At 53.1% G+C, this 15,874-nt stretch overlaps 1 protein-coding gene and 1 non-coding gene across 7 annotated transcripts in view; one reads left to right on the plus strand and one right to left on the minus strand.

The window, feature by feature from the left end:
• Positions 1-15,874, plus strand: part of LOC142576330 (A-kinase anchor protein 1, mitochondrial-like) — a 117,147-nt gene that overhangs the window by 50,934 nt on the left and 50,339 nt on the right. The gene's annotated exons all lie outside the window — the stretch shown is intronic.
• On the minus strand, positions 411-483 carry TRNAS-CGA (transfer RNA serine (anticodon CGA)). The gene has a single exon. It is a non-coding gene; the product is annotated as a tRNA-Ser (tRNA).

The raw sequence follows: 15,874 nt of genomic DNA on the forward strand, positions 1-15,874 counted from the left end.
CGAAACAAGCGTTTCGAGGTTTCTGGGATGGTATTTCAACAGTCCACGTTGACTTAATAGTAACCTTTAGTGTCCCTTTAAGCCCCCTGTGTCCTCCAGGGAAATCTGCCGCCCCACTTTCGTCCAATTGGATCGTCCAAAGTCGCCGAAGGATCCGCGTTAAGGACGAGGGTGCGCACAATCACTCCCGAGCCTTTGTTCACTGAACACACAGAAAGGAGGGGAGCTTCGTAGACGGATTAAACGAGAAGAAAGGGGGTTAACCGAGGGGCCCGATTTTTATTAGTCATGTCATGAGAAGCCAACAAACACTGACACCAAGGACAACATAGAAGAAATTACTTGTGCTTAATAAATGAAATAATGAAACGATAAATTATTGCAAATTAAAGTGGATGAAAAAAACAACTTGCCGCAGGTGGGAACCGAACCCACAACCTTCGCATTTCGCGTGCGATGCTCTACCAATTGAGCTACCGCGGCGCTGTTTCCCCATCCACTTTCTTGGGTATTTATGTGTCCTAGTAGAACCCTGGGAGTGTTAGCCAGCGCCACCACTCACAGACCTTGGCGGCGGACGTGGAACGTCCTTTATGCCGCAGGCGTCACGAGAACGTTGTGGGTTCGGTTCCCACTTGCGGCAAGTTTTTTCATCCACTTTAATTTCCAATAATTTATCGTTTCATTATTTCATTTACTAAGCACAAGTAATTTCCCCTCTGTTGTCCTTGGTGTCAGTGTTTGTTGGCTTCTCATGGTAGACAGGGATTGTCACTCTTGGCTCAAGCTGGCGCGTCTTGGTTCCTGGGATGACCCAGGAGTTAGCTGGAACCTCTGTCAAACAGCAGTTGCCGTGAAAAAACGGCATAGAACGGGGACGGCGTTAGTGTACCTACCATCCATCAACAATATTCGTCTAACGTGTCTCGCCTCGGCGTCGCCGCTGGTCTGCCCGAGGGGGGCGCGTTGTTAGCTTCACGAAGCGTTTCTTCGCAGTAGGGCAGGAGAGGCTAGAAGGTCACTTACCCCGTTCGCCGAACGTAACACTGTTTCGTCATTGTTTTGCGATGCTTATATATGATTTACCTATTTAGTCCAGTGCTTAGTCACGTAATATTTAGAGCATAAGCGGCGGTATGGAATATGTGCGCCGGAAAATCACGTTATTTGCGCTCACCACGGGTGAACCATTTTCAGTATCCGATGTTTAATATATTGTAGCAGCGCTTAGATGCCAAATGGGGTAGTGACTGTCCCGCAATTTTGAGTTGACCACTCAGCCATATTACGGTAATGTAAAACAGGGGTTGGGGACGGGGAGGAGACATAAGGCCGATTCCGCGCACTGCTGCTAATCAGCGTGATGTTTGAACTGCAGTAGTTGCTGCACACGGATTCGCCTAGCGTACGTGCGATAACGGGCGTCGACTCGGAAACTGTTGCTGCGTTTCGCCGACTACAAGACGCAGACACTTGTCTTCAATGACGCTTCTGTGCAATGCACGCGTTTACCAGTTGCTAGTGAAGCGCTCTTTACAAATGAACTCGTGAATCTAACTGCTTAACGGTTATTTGCTATCGAATTTGCTTCATTTAACACCCGTACCGATAACGGCGTTGTGTTGGGTTTCGAACAAAGAAAAGTAATTTACGGCTTCTCCGATTTATAACTGGGAAACTGTTGAGTTGCGCGGTCTGAGCGCAGCGACCACGTCAGTCGCGGCGGAGCGGCGTACGTGGAGAAAGGAAATAATAGAAGGGAGAATACCGCAACGCGATTGAAGCCAAACCTGTCGGCCCACCACGGCCGATCCGGCAGAGCCACGGCAGGGCAGCTCAGCAAGGGCGCACCAAATGAAAACTACTGGCATAGATAGCTACTGGCAACCAAACGTCTCAAAAAATCTCGATCCTTGCTCCGTGATCTCGACGCAAGAGGTGGGCCACCACTGAGCAAATGTATGGGCTTCACGGTGCGCTCGCTTGCCAAGCGTGACGTAATGCTCCCTCCTATTTCCTTCCTCCATGGCGGCTCAGCCCTCGGTCTTCTGGTCGGGACACAGCTTCTGTGTCCATAACGGAATAGAGGATGGTTCGAGAATGCGAATGTGAGCACGTGCAGCGGCGAGGCCCGGCACTGCCCTGCTGTGTGAACGGTGGACACCGTGTGTCAGTCGCTGGATGGGAGCGCGCTTCGTGTTCCCGCCGCCCCCTTCCTTCCAGATTTGGGGCCACGCGTGACTTTGCGAAGGGCTCGCACACCTGTCGGCGCCGAGGTCGCGCGCGCAACGACTCGGGATGTGGGCCTCCCTTCCGGAACCGGTGGAGGCCACCGTCCCGTGTAGCTGCTGACGACGCCTGTCCGCGGATGCGTCTCCGGCGGTGATGTGCACGGTCGGTCAGCCACGAGTGCGACGGGATCTCGGAAGTGTGTCGTCGTCATCTCGCGACGGCTGAACGCGTCGTCTTTATCCCGCGGAAAGCGTCGTGGCTCGCCGTCTGTGACTCGCATTCTGGAACACAAGCTTGCGGCGTCGCTCCCTGCTCGTCGAGCAAGCTGTATTGTGGCCCACGAAGAGTACGCGCCGGGAGGAGCGCGTGGCCATTTCTGGGATCGCGTTCCCGTTCGGCGACTCGTCATATCATTAGCGGACGCGCTGTCTGGTGACCGTGTGCGCAAGCGCCTGGTCCTAGGCCACTCCCCAGGTAGCGTTGGGGCTCGCAGCTAGGCAGAGCATGCGTCTCGGGATGTCTGCGCGCGTCGCGTGAGCCTCCGCGCCTTGGCCTGCCTGCGGTGACCATCGATCTCGCCCTTGTAGCTCGCGCGCCGCTGCTTGCCATCGCGTTGTCGCGGCACAGATCAGGAAGGGGTCACGCGCTTTCTTTCTCGTTTAGAAAAAGGGCGCGCGCGCCTGCACGTGCCCTGTCGCCGCTTATTTGGCAGCGGGAGCGGCCCCGAGGTGCGGATTGGGGGCCAGCGTAAACTGGGCCACCGTTGCCTTGATGGATCGGGGCGTCGGTGTTCGACCTCCCCTCGTGCCCCTCACCGTGCGCGCCCACATTGTTTCGGGCGGCGCGCCCCTCGCGTGCGGCTAACTACTTCATTCTCTCCTTCCTTGCTGTGCCTCGGTTCCTCCCGTGCCTCCCCGCAGCGGTGCCTGGCTTCCTTGACACTGTTTGGTCGCCGCCTCGAGACACTCGTGTGTCTGTCGCACGTGCGACTGACTCTCTTCGCCCCGCCGTGCGTACGTGCCCGCGGTGCTCCCAGTTCTGTACGAGGCGTTGCTCCGCCCTTTCTACGCCTGCGTCGTCTCCCTGTTGCGTGCACACTCGGGAGCTCGCTAATGTGGTTCGGCTTCTTAGACCGATCCCCGCGTCGCATCGTGTACAGGTAATTGGGGCCGCTGGGCGGCCATTACGCTGTGCGCGACCGTCCCTTGCTTGCGTGAGCGGTACCCTTCTGGCAGGCGATTTCTCATTTCACCCGGCTGCGCGCGAACGCGTCTCCTGCTGACCGGCGCCGCGGATAAGCCTTGCGCCTCTGATACCGCTCATCGTCAATTTGTGCCCCCGAGGGGCACAAATCTTGCTTCTTATCGCCTCCGAGAGGAGGGCCGAGTCGCACGGACGGCAACTGATGCACGTGGCGACAGGCTGATAACTCAACGCGGCTGTCTCTCTCATCAGAATTCGACAGCTGCGGCGGCATTGATGGCGCTGTCCTCGATGCGTGAGCTCGCTGTCGCGGTGCCGCCTGTGCGCGTCTTGCGTTCGTAGCGGCGGGACGCTTGTCCTAAATGCAGATAGTGCGCCCACTCACGCTGAATGACGCGCCGACCCTTGTTTTCAGAGAAGACCGTCGTGGCGTCGTGCATGATTATGTTAACCGTATTAAGGCGAAGCTTTCGTGCCGAGCTCCAGGCACCTTTTTGTACACACGTTGCCTCCATGGCCGAGCGCGTTTAACGCGATGGCGACGTCTAGGAACGATGCTGCGAAGTAGTATACGAGTTTCAAGCATCGTTTCAAACAATAATTACTATAGTGAACTGTGGCGCTAGTGCCTACGGGAGCTGCAAACAGGGCGACTCGGCCACCATGGCAGCGGTGGTTAGTACATGGGTTTGCCTAAAACTTCGTCCTTTTCGCTTCAAATGGCGTTGTGACGTTGCAAAGTCATCGTTTTCGACAAAGTAAATAAACATTGATAATATTGTTCGACGGCAGGATTCGAGCGCGGGATCTCCAGCACAGAGGCCCGATATTGAAGCCATTACTCCGCGGATGCATGCTTCGACAAGCGCCATGAACGCCATTTCTCTCGGGCAAGCCGGCGCGTTTCGATCCGCAGTTGCGCTAGAAGAAACCGACGCGTCAGAAACACCACGAGTGCAACACGGCGACACTATGAACATCGCTGAAAATTTAAACAAACATAAATATGTTTGTTTAAACATATGCGACATTTAAACATGCGACAAACGTAAATACGTAATATCCAACTTCTCAATAATTCACTGCAGAAAAAGAAATTTTCTTTGTATAACATTCTGCTCTTTAATACTAATATACATACCTCGAAAACCACACTTCGTATGCACACACGCATGTTTCACGAATTAATCGTACCAAAAATGCTTCGCTTTACGTTTAGGTGAACTGGAGTTGTCGTAGCGCGTGGCGACGGCGCCTTTACTGAAGCGTCCTTATTCGCGACGCTTTAGGCGTCATCGTGAATCCGCCGTTCTGCGACATTGGTCCATTCGGCGGCCGTTTTCAACTCCAACAGAGCGCTTGTTTCTTCGAGAAGGTCCTTTATCACCACGCGAAATGACCTTGTTGTCTTTCGCGATGTGTGGCACTCGCGGGTTGCGGCGTGCGTCGCTTAGCGGGCGAGCCGAGGAAGAGGAGCGCGACACCGAGAAAGCTGTTGCAGCGACTCGGCGCTGCCTCTCCGCTCTGATAAGCACCGCTGCTCCGGTCCCAGCTCGAGCCGCATGTAATGCGTGCCGCCGCGTTTCTCGCGCTGGCCTCCCCTAAACCGGCGGAGGCGGTGAACCCGTTTCCGACGGCGCGCGCGCGTGTGCGTATACCACTTGCTACCGGAGCCACTCTTGCCCCGCAGTGAGCTGTGTTCTTCTCTCTCGAAAGTGGCTGTTAGCGACGGCAGCCCGTGCGACTTGCGCGTGAAGCGAAAGCGCTTGCGCAGTAGCGGAGCGATATTGGGACACCCTGCCAGCTCTCTCCTCCCTAATAAAGCGATTCACTCGTCGCCCGCGGTGGTGCGTTAGCTGATTTTTCTTTCTTTTTTTTTTCTTGCACCCCTGTGTGCTGATTCGAAGTGTATGAGCTAGCGATTCACGACTCGCCCCAGGGCACAGTATGAACCGTCGAATGCGTCCTTTTTGTAGCACCCACTTGCCTGTCCTTAGAGAAGAAACATGTTGGACACCGCTTTGCGTAGAGAGAGAGAGAGAGAGAGAGAGAAATGTTATGCGAAGGGCGCACCGATACACCTCCCCAGAGATGGACGCATGAGGCCACAAAGCCTACTTTATCCCCCGCGGTGTGCGGGCTTTGTAGACTTGGAAGCCCATTGGGGAACTTCAGAACGACAGAGCGCCCATGTAGTAGATCCATTGACGTCAGCTGGCTGGTTGGCTGGCTTCTGGTTGTTAATTGTGCGGTGAATGCCGCGTGTCGCACCATCGGCATATGTCGAATCTAGAATATGTACTTTTTTTTCTTGCGTTCGCTTGGAGGGAAAGACAGCGGCTCGGCGTTGTTCGTATTTGGAGCGTGGCGAGGCCGACCTTCGCAGCTCTCTCTCTCTCTCTCTCTCTCTCTCTCTCCACACACACGCACACACTACAACTCTTGCACGCCGCGCCTTCCGCTGTTACGCGCTTGACGCTTGTATGAGAGCGACGGTTGGACGGAATACGCTGCAGGTTGGTTCCGAGAAGCGAAGAAGCGCGCGGCGCTGGCCGACAAACTTGTTTTATTCTCGTTTTTCTTCGGGCTAAACAACTGCCTGTCGCGAGCCCGCTGGTTCCTAGTGTCGCGCTGTTTGCCGAGCTCTCCAGTTCTGCTTTTCCCTTAGGGCACCGGTGCTTGTGCCTTACAAGACACGGCCGTTGTTTTTGTTACCGCTCGATATTGCGCAGCGTTTCTCTCGCGCCAAAGAGAACGCTCGTTGTGCGTTGGTAGCATTTCGCGGAAAGCTTGCCAAGAAACCTGGGACAAACAAGAGGGGGGAGGGGAGGGCGTTTCACTAGCTCACGTCTCGTACCGCCGTGTACAGTAGGGCCCAGTGTAACGGGAGCATGTGAACCAGTGATGACCTGGCTAAATATTTCATCGCCTTTATCGGAACGAAGTGGATGATTTAATTAATTGGCCGTATATATTTAGATAAAAAATACGTCCGTTGGCATTTGTATTGCACCTAGGCGATAATCGTCCATGTTTTCACTTCAGCACAGTACGTATACCGTTGGAGGGCCAGAGGCCATTATACGTACCCGAGCCGGGGTCATAGTTGACGCGTTAAATGAGCCACTTAATCGCGACGTACTGGTGTCGCTATCTTCCAACTGAGCGTACCTCTGGCGAATCGTGAGAGCAAAGGGCAGCTCGTTAACCCGCGATGCGAGGGCGACAGGGCGCCGCTGGCGATAGGCAGTGAAACGAGGCCAGCGATCAGTGAGTAGAATGGGCCCCATTTAGTCGACGCGGCGGTTCTGGCGACGCCCTAGAAAGCTGTAGTCGCACGAGTCGTTTCTCGCTTTCTTCTGGTACAGACAGTCGCCGATGCTTGTTTTGAGCGGCCGGGTTGCGCGCGTTGGCCTCGGCAGCGGTCAATACGGCGATGACGTGTCATTGGGCTGATTGATTTTCAGCGGTGCGTGCCGCTAGTTGTGATCATGTCGTGAACTGTGAACTATGCGACTCCCACTGCAGTTGTAGTGTCTACACTTAGTGGACAGTTGCCGGCAGTGACTTGTCCTGTCTCCTCTCAACATGCCACATAGCACGTTTTAGTGATACGCTGGAAGTTGTTACTTGCTCTCGAAGGAGCGTTCTACCGCAATACATTTTTAAATTGGTTCAATAATAGCAGAGAGAAATATTTCAAGTGGCGTGAAGCTGTTACTTCAGGAGGCGAGGTTCGCCGCCAACATGGACACTCTCACCACTTGCCCCCATCTAGCCTCCGCAAACGAAGTTTGTTCCCTGCATTTTCCCGTACCGGAGCCGGAGGATCGCTTGACACTCCACCTTTTGCTTTCTTTTTTTTTCTTTGCTCGAGTTTTTGCTGCGCGGCGCACTTCTGGTGACGGTCTCGCGCGCGAGCTGTTGCGTTTGCCTCGTTTCGATCAGCGCGCGATTTAGCGCGCTGTGCACGAGAACACCTGACTAGCGGTATAAGTCAGTGCCACACGAGCACTTCGGCAGACGCACGCAAATGTAAGAGCGCGATCGGGCGCTGGAACCCGGTAGAAAAATGGCAGATAGTTTCGTTTTCTGTGATCGTGAATGCATGATATGGGAACAGTCAGACCAAATGGTAGGATGAGAAAAAAAACTTTATTGAGCAGTTAATTGGAGATTGGCAGGTCTGAGTGGGGCCCTCAGTCCAGGGCTCCGCTGGTTCTTGCGGCTCGCTGAGCTTGGTCCAGGAGGGCCAATCGGCTCCCCCGGTCTTCGCTTGCGAGCAGCGCCTCCCACTGCCGTACGAAGTCCGTGACCCTTAGAAAAGGTGAATTGACCTTGCTTGGCCGAGCCGTACATTCCCACGTTATGTGGGCCAGCGTGGGGTTTGCGCCGCACCACGGGCAGGTGTCCGTGTCATATGTCGGGTGCTTCTTGTGCAAGAGGTTTAGGCGTGGGTATGAATTGGTTTGTATGCGACGCCAGTCATGGGCTTGTCTTCTATTTAGTTTGGAGTGATGAGAGCCCTAGGTCCCTCTCTCCCTCCCCTGATTCTCTAATATGTCGCGCACTGCGGCCGGAGGTCCCTCTAGGGTTCTGGCCGCCGCTCCGTCGTTGCTTCCTCGAGCTATGCGGTCTGCCCTTTCGTTCCCGTCGAGTCCGTTGTGCGCGGGGCACCATGTAATGCCGTGGTTCAGGTCCAGTCGTGAGCCCAGTATTCTTTGGGCGCTGCGTGGTAGCATTCCCCGCATGAAGAGTGGACACGCTGCCTGCGAGTCTGTAAGCACACGAGCCGACTGACCCTCGAAGTCGGCGTCTCGTATCGCCAGCGCTATTGCCGCTGCCTCTGCTGTCGGGGTAGTCCTAACCGTAGCGGTTATCATGGTGACTCTGTTGGTTGCGACGATCGCGTAGAAGTCCGTGCGAGTGGTTGCACTCGCGTCCCTGTAGTAGGCGGCCGGATCCTTGCCGAATCGCTTTTGCAGAGTCCTCGTCCTGTTGTGTCTGCGGCCTGCGTGGTGCCTGATACTCATATTTCTTGTTATGGGTGAGACATCGACGTGCTCCCTCAAATCTCGAGATAAGTCGGTTTCGTCTCCGCAGAACAGAGATCGAGCGCGCCTGAGGCGTAGAGCTCAGCCTTTCTCTCCGCGATGTCAGAACTGCAGCGGCATGTTCTTCATATTTGTTGTAAGTACCCAACCGGTTCAGGCGCTCCGTGCTGACTGTGTTCGCGAGTCCCAGAGCGGATTTGTATACGGCTCACATAAGGGCGTCCACCTTCTTCATTTCAGTTTGGTTAAGTTTTTGGAACGGGAGGCCGTAGGTGATGCGGCTAATCGCAAATGCTTGCACCAGCCTAATAGTGCACTATTGCGGTGAAATAGTGCACTATTAGGCGAGCCCGTTGCGGCTGCTTCCCACTCGACACATCATACGTCACGGCGAGGGACGTTTCAGCGTGCAAATTATGTAGGCGCACTTCAGCGTCTGACGACTCTCCCCGGCTGTGCTCCCTTGAGAGTAAGGGCGCGCGGCATTCGCTTTAAAATTTGAGCTGTTTTCGGAGCGCGCATTGTATGTACTGCACTTATCCGTTTACAATGGGCAAACCTGTTCACGGTCCCTCTAAGAAGTAACTTTAGCACCTTCTTTGTTTCGTTGTCAGCGCTTCTTATCCCATCCACCGTTCTCCTTCTTTTTTTGAGTGTGCCTACGCACAAGCGGTGGCGCAAATCTATGTCAATAATAAACGACGCCGTCTTAGATGCAGGCTTCATCTACCATTTCTTAGCATTCTACGTAGAAAATGATACCGCAGAGGCTGATCCGTAGACCACCTGCATCTATTTTGGAAAGGCGCAGTCGATGCTTACCTAATATAGTGAAAAAAAAAATCAACGCGCCTAACCTACGCACGCCGTCTTCGAGCACCTGCATAAACTGCAAAGGCGGCACTGTTCCAAATAGCGCGCGATTCCTGTTTCTGTTGACGCAAGTCACCACACACAATATGCAGCGCGAACCGTCTCGCGTACCGATTCTCCAGGTGCAGGCGATTTCGCGTTGCGTGCGCGTGTATTTTTACGTCATCGGGCATTTGTCTTCGCCCTACGTCGCCGCAGTGGGACGCCACGCCGGAGCCATTGTCCGGCTCCCGCGGTTCTGTCTGCCCGTGGCCCCCGTACAATGGGCCCGGTAATGCGTCGGCGCGATTGTCATTTGTGTGCCGCCGCTTCCCTCGCTGCGCATCTTCGCCCGTGGATCAGCGCGCGCTTCGACCCAGGAACGAACGCCGCGTGCATAACGCCTTCTTGTTCGGTGCGGCCCTTTGAAGTCGCCGCCGCACTTGCGGGGATTTTGGATGCCGACGTGCCACCGGTCCAGGGCACGTTAGTTATGCGCTGGCGCTTTCCGCGGGGCCGTCGCGTGGTCGTTCCTCTGCGTCTCCTCTCGAACCGTGCCCGTGGCACGCGCGGTTCTTTAGTTTCTTCTTTGCGTTCTCCCTCGCTGCTTCGATCACCTCGACCCCGGAGCGCTGGACCCGTTCGCGCGGCAGAAAAAGAATAAAGGACGATGAGAGAAGCGGAGGTTGACGCGAAAAGCGAGAGCTGTGTTACGTCGCTTCCGGTACCGCGGTCGACCCGCTATCGTCGGCGGTCGCCGTCCCGGATTCACGATTTTTTTTTTTTTTTAGTGCACGTTCTCACGTTCGTCCCCCCCCCCCCCCTTCCTCCTCGTGTTCTCGATAGGGGGCCGCCCTGGTGGCCCGTCACCGCTTCCATTTTGGCTGCGTCGAAGCGCGCCTGATCTCTTTTCGTCTGGCCCTCCCTGCGGCACCGCCGCCGTCTTGCTCTGGGTGGCTGCGACTGTTTCCTTGGTGCCCAGTAGGCACTAAGGGAACAAGCGAGCAACAACTGCAGCAGAAAGCGTAGCGGTAGCTCTTGCGACCTCCTCTTCGCGTGACGGCGGCGATGCGTGCCCACTGCGCGAATGTGTTCGCGTGAATGAGCTGTTGCGAATGGCGCGTACGAATTGGGCGCCGAACCAGAAGGCGAACTCGGGTGCGTAATTGAATTGGAAGTAAAATAGTGCCATGCTGCTTTTGCGTATTCGCGGCCGCGAAGTGGGGGCGGAAGAACCCCGCCACGCAGACTCGCCGGGCTGTTCGCGCTTCTAAAGCTGTCGGGCTGTAAACAGCCTGACAGTGCACGTCTGCAGTACGTAATTCTACAATAGTCCGCTCATATAGCTTCGCCTTATCGTGCGGCATCCAGAATAGGTGTCGAGGGGCGCATATGGGAATACAAATTGCGAGGTTATTGCACAGGTAGATAATGATCGATGCAGGGCGCCAGCGACTCAACATGCGCAAATGTCAAAAGTTGACGCGTACAAGACACGTCAACGGAGGCAATAGTAGTGTCAGTGTCGTTCATGTCGACACAAAAGTGATGGAGACACACGATGAGTAATGCCTGCTTTGAAAAGGTCGCGCTTCTTCCCGTGTCAAGTTATATCAATTGTTATATCAATTGCGATGATTACGCAGTGCTCATTCGGTTCGCCTGCACTTCCTGTTCAGCGGCGCGGCACTTCGCTGCTCTCGCAACGCGGTGCACGCTTTGTGCGGAACGATCGAGTGCAGGGCTCGTGCAAGAGGTGCCGATTGTGCACCGGCACGGAACTGTCTCTGGACTGCAGGGCATTCGTTCGCATTGCGATTCGAATGGACTGCGCGCTCAAGATTAAAGGAGCACTGACGCACATCTTCGAAGTTGTAGAACCTACCACGCTCTCCTCGCGCGTAAAAGGGTGACACTTAACAAGTATGGAGGTTAGGAAACGCTCATGTATCAGTTTGATACTAAAGTTGATCAATAGGCTCTAGAGGAAAGGCTGGGCAAAAAAGAAACTGGCAACCGCTGAGGCGCTGCCAATATAGCTACCTCCCATTTTTGTAGTGCTAAAGATATCCAAAATACGATGCAAAAACGAGCATTTACACGTAGCACGTATACGCATGGAGAATGTGCATAGTTCATTCGGTATATTCTTCAGAGAGATCCGGTTGCTATTTATAAAATCTTGCTGTAAAATGCACGAAAGGTGCATGAAAGGATGCGTTTGGAGGCGCCCGAACTACATTAGCGCCACGATACCGAGGGAGGCTCGGGATTGGCGTTTATGGCTCCTCGCGTCTGAATCGCATCTCGTCTGCGCCTGTGCAGAGTAGCAACATGGCGGTTACCGATTTCAATGCATGAGCGCTATGGGAAGCTTGACCTCTATAATAGAGTTGGTTATAATAAATATATGTATTTACCTAATTACCATTCACCGAATGTGTTGGGTTACCGTTGAATATAAACGTGAAGCAGCCGGAGTTGGTGGCCTCATCTTGTGGCTGAAAGTTTAACCAGAAGAACAGAGGCCTCATATCCATCGTTGCAGTAACCAATTCCATTTTTTTTTTTTTGCTTATCTGCTTGTGTGTGTAAATCGTCGGCAGGTGCAATCAAAAATTGCTTCGGCGGGACCACCCATGTAAAGCGAAATTGTTTCACGCTTTGTTGCTAGACAAAGCGTCACACGATGTCGCCGGAAGCGTTGTATCTGCCGCCCATGTTTACCGCAACACAGTATTTCCGTAAAGAGTAATGCGTATGCGGACGAGGTGACACTCTCTTATTATCGTGACGCCATGACATATTAGCAAAATTTGCTGACATGGTGTAGCAATAAGAAGGCTGGGTATGCTTATGATGTTCACAAAGACGAAGGAAGAAACGGAAGACGAGATTGCTGGCGCGCGTTTCTGGCTGCGTTCCTCTGCGGCATCCGCAGCGAGGAGCGGCGAGCCAATGTACCGTGACGTCGTGACGCACACACTCCCCTGGTACCAAATATAGTTCGCGGAGACAAATATTTTAGCAAGCGATTTAGGGCAGTCTGGCGCTTCGTAGTGTATTTAGTAGCGTTTGCAGGGCTTGGACTTTAATGCGAGAAAATGAGTACTCGAACATGTCAATACTCCTTTAAGGGCAGCAGCTTGTACTGCGTTAGGTAGTTGGGCGAATACTAGCGGGCTGTTCACGCAAGTGCAGTACATTTCCACAGCGACTGCGGTCACGAACGGCCATGTTCAGTACCGTGAACTTTTATTATACTCGAGGAAAATCTTGTTCGTTGAACAACAAATCGAGCGATCGGTGCTGGGTGAATTTGTCTGCGACTTGTCACGGCTTCGTTGGACGAACACATCGAGACTTCTATATTTCTTTGTAGTTCAGTTGGGCTGCGCGTTAGCTTCGCAACATTTATTTATTGGCCTCGAGCTCCACCGCTGGAAAAGCAGGCGCCACCGTCGGCGTGACGTGCTATTAGGGATCACGTGGACATAGCGGCCGCGTCGGCTGCTTCGGGAGCGCCGAAGCGAGCTGAAAACGAGAGTTGAAATTCCCTCGTACGCTGCGGTCCTCATTTTCTGGCGAGATTTTCCCGCATCGAGTGTCTCCTTTACAACGCTTGAAATTACTACTATAGGTAGTGGCTGCTTTAAAGGCGCGCAACATGGTAGGCTACTGCTCGGTGCCGCAGCGCCGGACGTACGCAACGGAGCCCGGTGTCAGCCTTATTCACACGTAGCCACACGACAAGAAGCTGCGTGAAGCTTGGCTCGCGAAACATAAAACCGGCTAACAGTCATCGGTTACAACTCGGGTATGCAGCAAGCACAGACGCGAGGAAGATTTCTGCTACGGCGCCGGGTCTGCGATGTTCGGAAAACGCGCACTGAGACGCTCTCCGGAGTCCACTGCCCGACTAATATCATGACGGTTTGGTCTATGAACTTGTCGATGCTTAGATACTGGCAAGTTCACTCGAGTGGAAAGGGAGCGGTAAGAAGCACATGAAAAACAAGCATGGCATATGGTCATGTTTGTGTTATAAACTAATGCAGTGCATTACAAAAAAGAAGCAGCGGGAAATCGCACGCTGAGAACACCGATAAGCATACAGTGCGATGCAACTCGAGAAATAATATTGAAACGTCCAAGAATTTAGAACAAAGAAAGAGAAGATTGAATCGTCGCGAGTGCACATCAGTCCCCGGTGTAGGCGTCGAAGTCTCTACAATGAAATTATTTTTTAACAGCTCTGATAGCGCCCACGCAACAATGGTTTTGTATACTGTCAAATGCTCATATTCTGCGCCCTAAAGCTCATGGAACGGTGCGAAAACGCGCACGCGGCGAAAGCGAAACAGTGCGTGGACAAGCACGCAGACGCGCAGTCTGTCGCTGCGAATCTGTGCGATCGCTGCACTGAGGCTTCACTCTATTACGCTCCATTTAGTTATACGAACACTATAAGAACATATCTCACATAGTTTGCTCTCAGCGTTTGCGTACCTTTCACGCAAGAAGCCGGTTCGGGAGACTCCATCGCGGCGACCGCGCGCAGTGGCGTTCACTGTACGTATTCTATAAAGAGATAGCGTCTGTAAACGATTTTGTGCTTTCAGTTTGCCCAAGATTATTATTTAGACAGTAAAGAACTTCTCTCGTTTCGAAAGCACTTACAGAAATGTCCGGGAGAGCTCGCGCGTGGTGTTTTCAGTGAGCGCTGACAGCAAAACCTATGAGGAGCGCACCGCGTGATCCCTCATACTACGCCAGCGAGGCGCTTCCGATAGATGGCGACATTGTAGGCCGCCAATACCGGTGTCACGCGGGGGCACTTTCGATCGCGATCGGGCCCGACCGGGATCGAATTTCGCTATCGTGATTGGCTGCCTTCCTCAACGTGCGCAAATGAACCACTCGCGATGGAGAAATTCCATCCCGATCGGGCTCGATCGTGGTCCAAAGTGTGCCTTGTGACACCGGTATCACGGAAGCAAAGTATTATTATACGTTCACAGCTAATTCACTTTATCGATTCTCAGTGTGTTAATGCTGACACTTTTAATAAAAGTACTTTTCGCGAAACCTTGATCTGGGCGTTGGTAACTATATATATATATATATATATATATATATATATATATATATATATATATATATATATATATATATTCTTAATTTTGAGGCGCTGTGCCGCGGTCCTCGTGCCTCTTCAACTCGTATTCACCGTTTGTTAACCTCCGCTTGGGATCGTCATCAGCCTCATTGTTGGCGGTCGGTATGTTACACGTTAACGTAGAGTGTCTCAACACCTACTATAGCTATACTTGTTTTACCTCTTTCCTCGTGTCCGTGTCGTCAGGCGCCTACTTCCTGAAATATTTCTAGAATCGGAGCGTCTGCCAGTTCGCCTTTCAATGGGGGACCTTTGACGAAACGGTTTGAAATCGGCAGGAAGCGTTTATTTAGCAACCGCGCTTTTCCATTTTTAGGTAATCTATGCGTTTTGTTCCTTGCCATTCTGTACATAAATTCCTCCCTTTCCTCTCTGCGCTCTTCTGAGACGTTCGCTTCGTTGCCTTGCGCGCACACGTGCACTACTATACACTTCGTAAGGAATCGTCTTGCTCACTCCGTTATCCGAGAGTTTCACATTTTGCGAAGCCAACTCTCTGGTACACTTCTTAAGGTTAGGGGACGCGAGCTTCACTCTGGGCCCTTCGTAACCTTTTGTACTCCCGGCGGTTCGCGATTGTGCGTAGTCCCTGGTATTTTGCGCACGAAGTTTTGAGTGGAAAACATCTTTATTGAATTTCTTAATGGAAACTGTATTTAGACCTCATAACTTTTGTAGATTACAGTGACACATCAAAGCGTACGATTGCTTTACAACACAAACAACTCATTCTTTCGTGGATGGGCCGAGTCGGGGAGGGTACGCAACCCGCTGCCCCGTTTTATTTCTGGCCTCGGGATCGACACTCGTCAGTTCACTTGGCCAGGCGGATTTCCGTTCCGTTTACCTTCGTCACCAGTCGGCCAAATATAGCAACGGTGAGACGCGTTTGTGGCTCGGGTTTCCGGTATCCTTTTGCCCCCGTTGTGCAGGTCCTTCTCGCCGGTCTGGGCTTCTCGGTTGAAGAAATCCCTAATCTGCGGATTTGTCGGCAGAATTGAGCGAGGCAAGTGGGGAAATCTGTGAGGTAGAATTAATCCCCACTTCCCGCTGCTGATGGTGTCTCGCTCGCTGTTCGAGACCCGTCTGACGTGTCGACTTTCTCTCTCTTTCTATCCCCGCTCCCTCATTGGTCAATGTTGTGGTGGCGTTCGTGTTTTTATTCTCTGCCTCTTGTATTGCCTGTCTGCGGCAGCAGTCATTTGACGGACCTCGTTCTCGGGGAACAGTCGGCACTTCGGCGCAGCCGTCAGTGACCGACGACTTGTACTCTGACTGGCTTCCTTGTTCGACGATTACGCAAGTTGATTTACGCTTTTCTGCGTCGTTTTTAAGCGCACCGCAGCGAGTTTCT

This window comes from Dermacentor variabilis, chromosome 3 (assembly GCF_050947875.1).
Source record: "Dermacentor variabilis isolate Ectoservices chromosome 3, ASM5094787v1, whole genome shotgun sequence".
NCBI lineage: Eukaryota > Metazoa > Arthropoda > Arachnida > Ixodida > Ixodidae > Dermacentor > Dermacentor variabilis.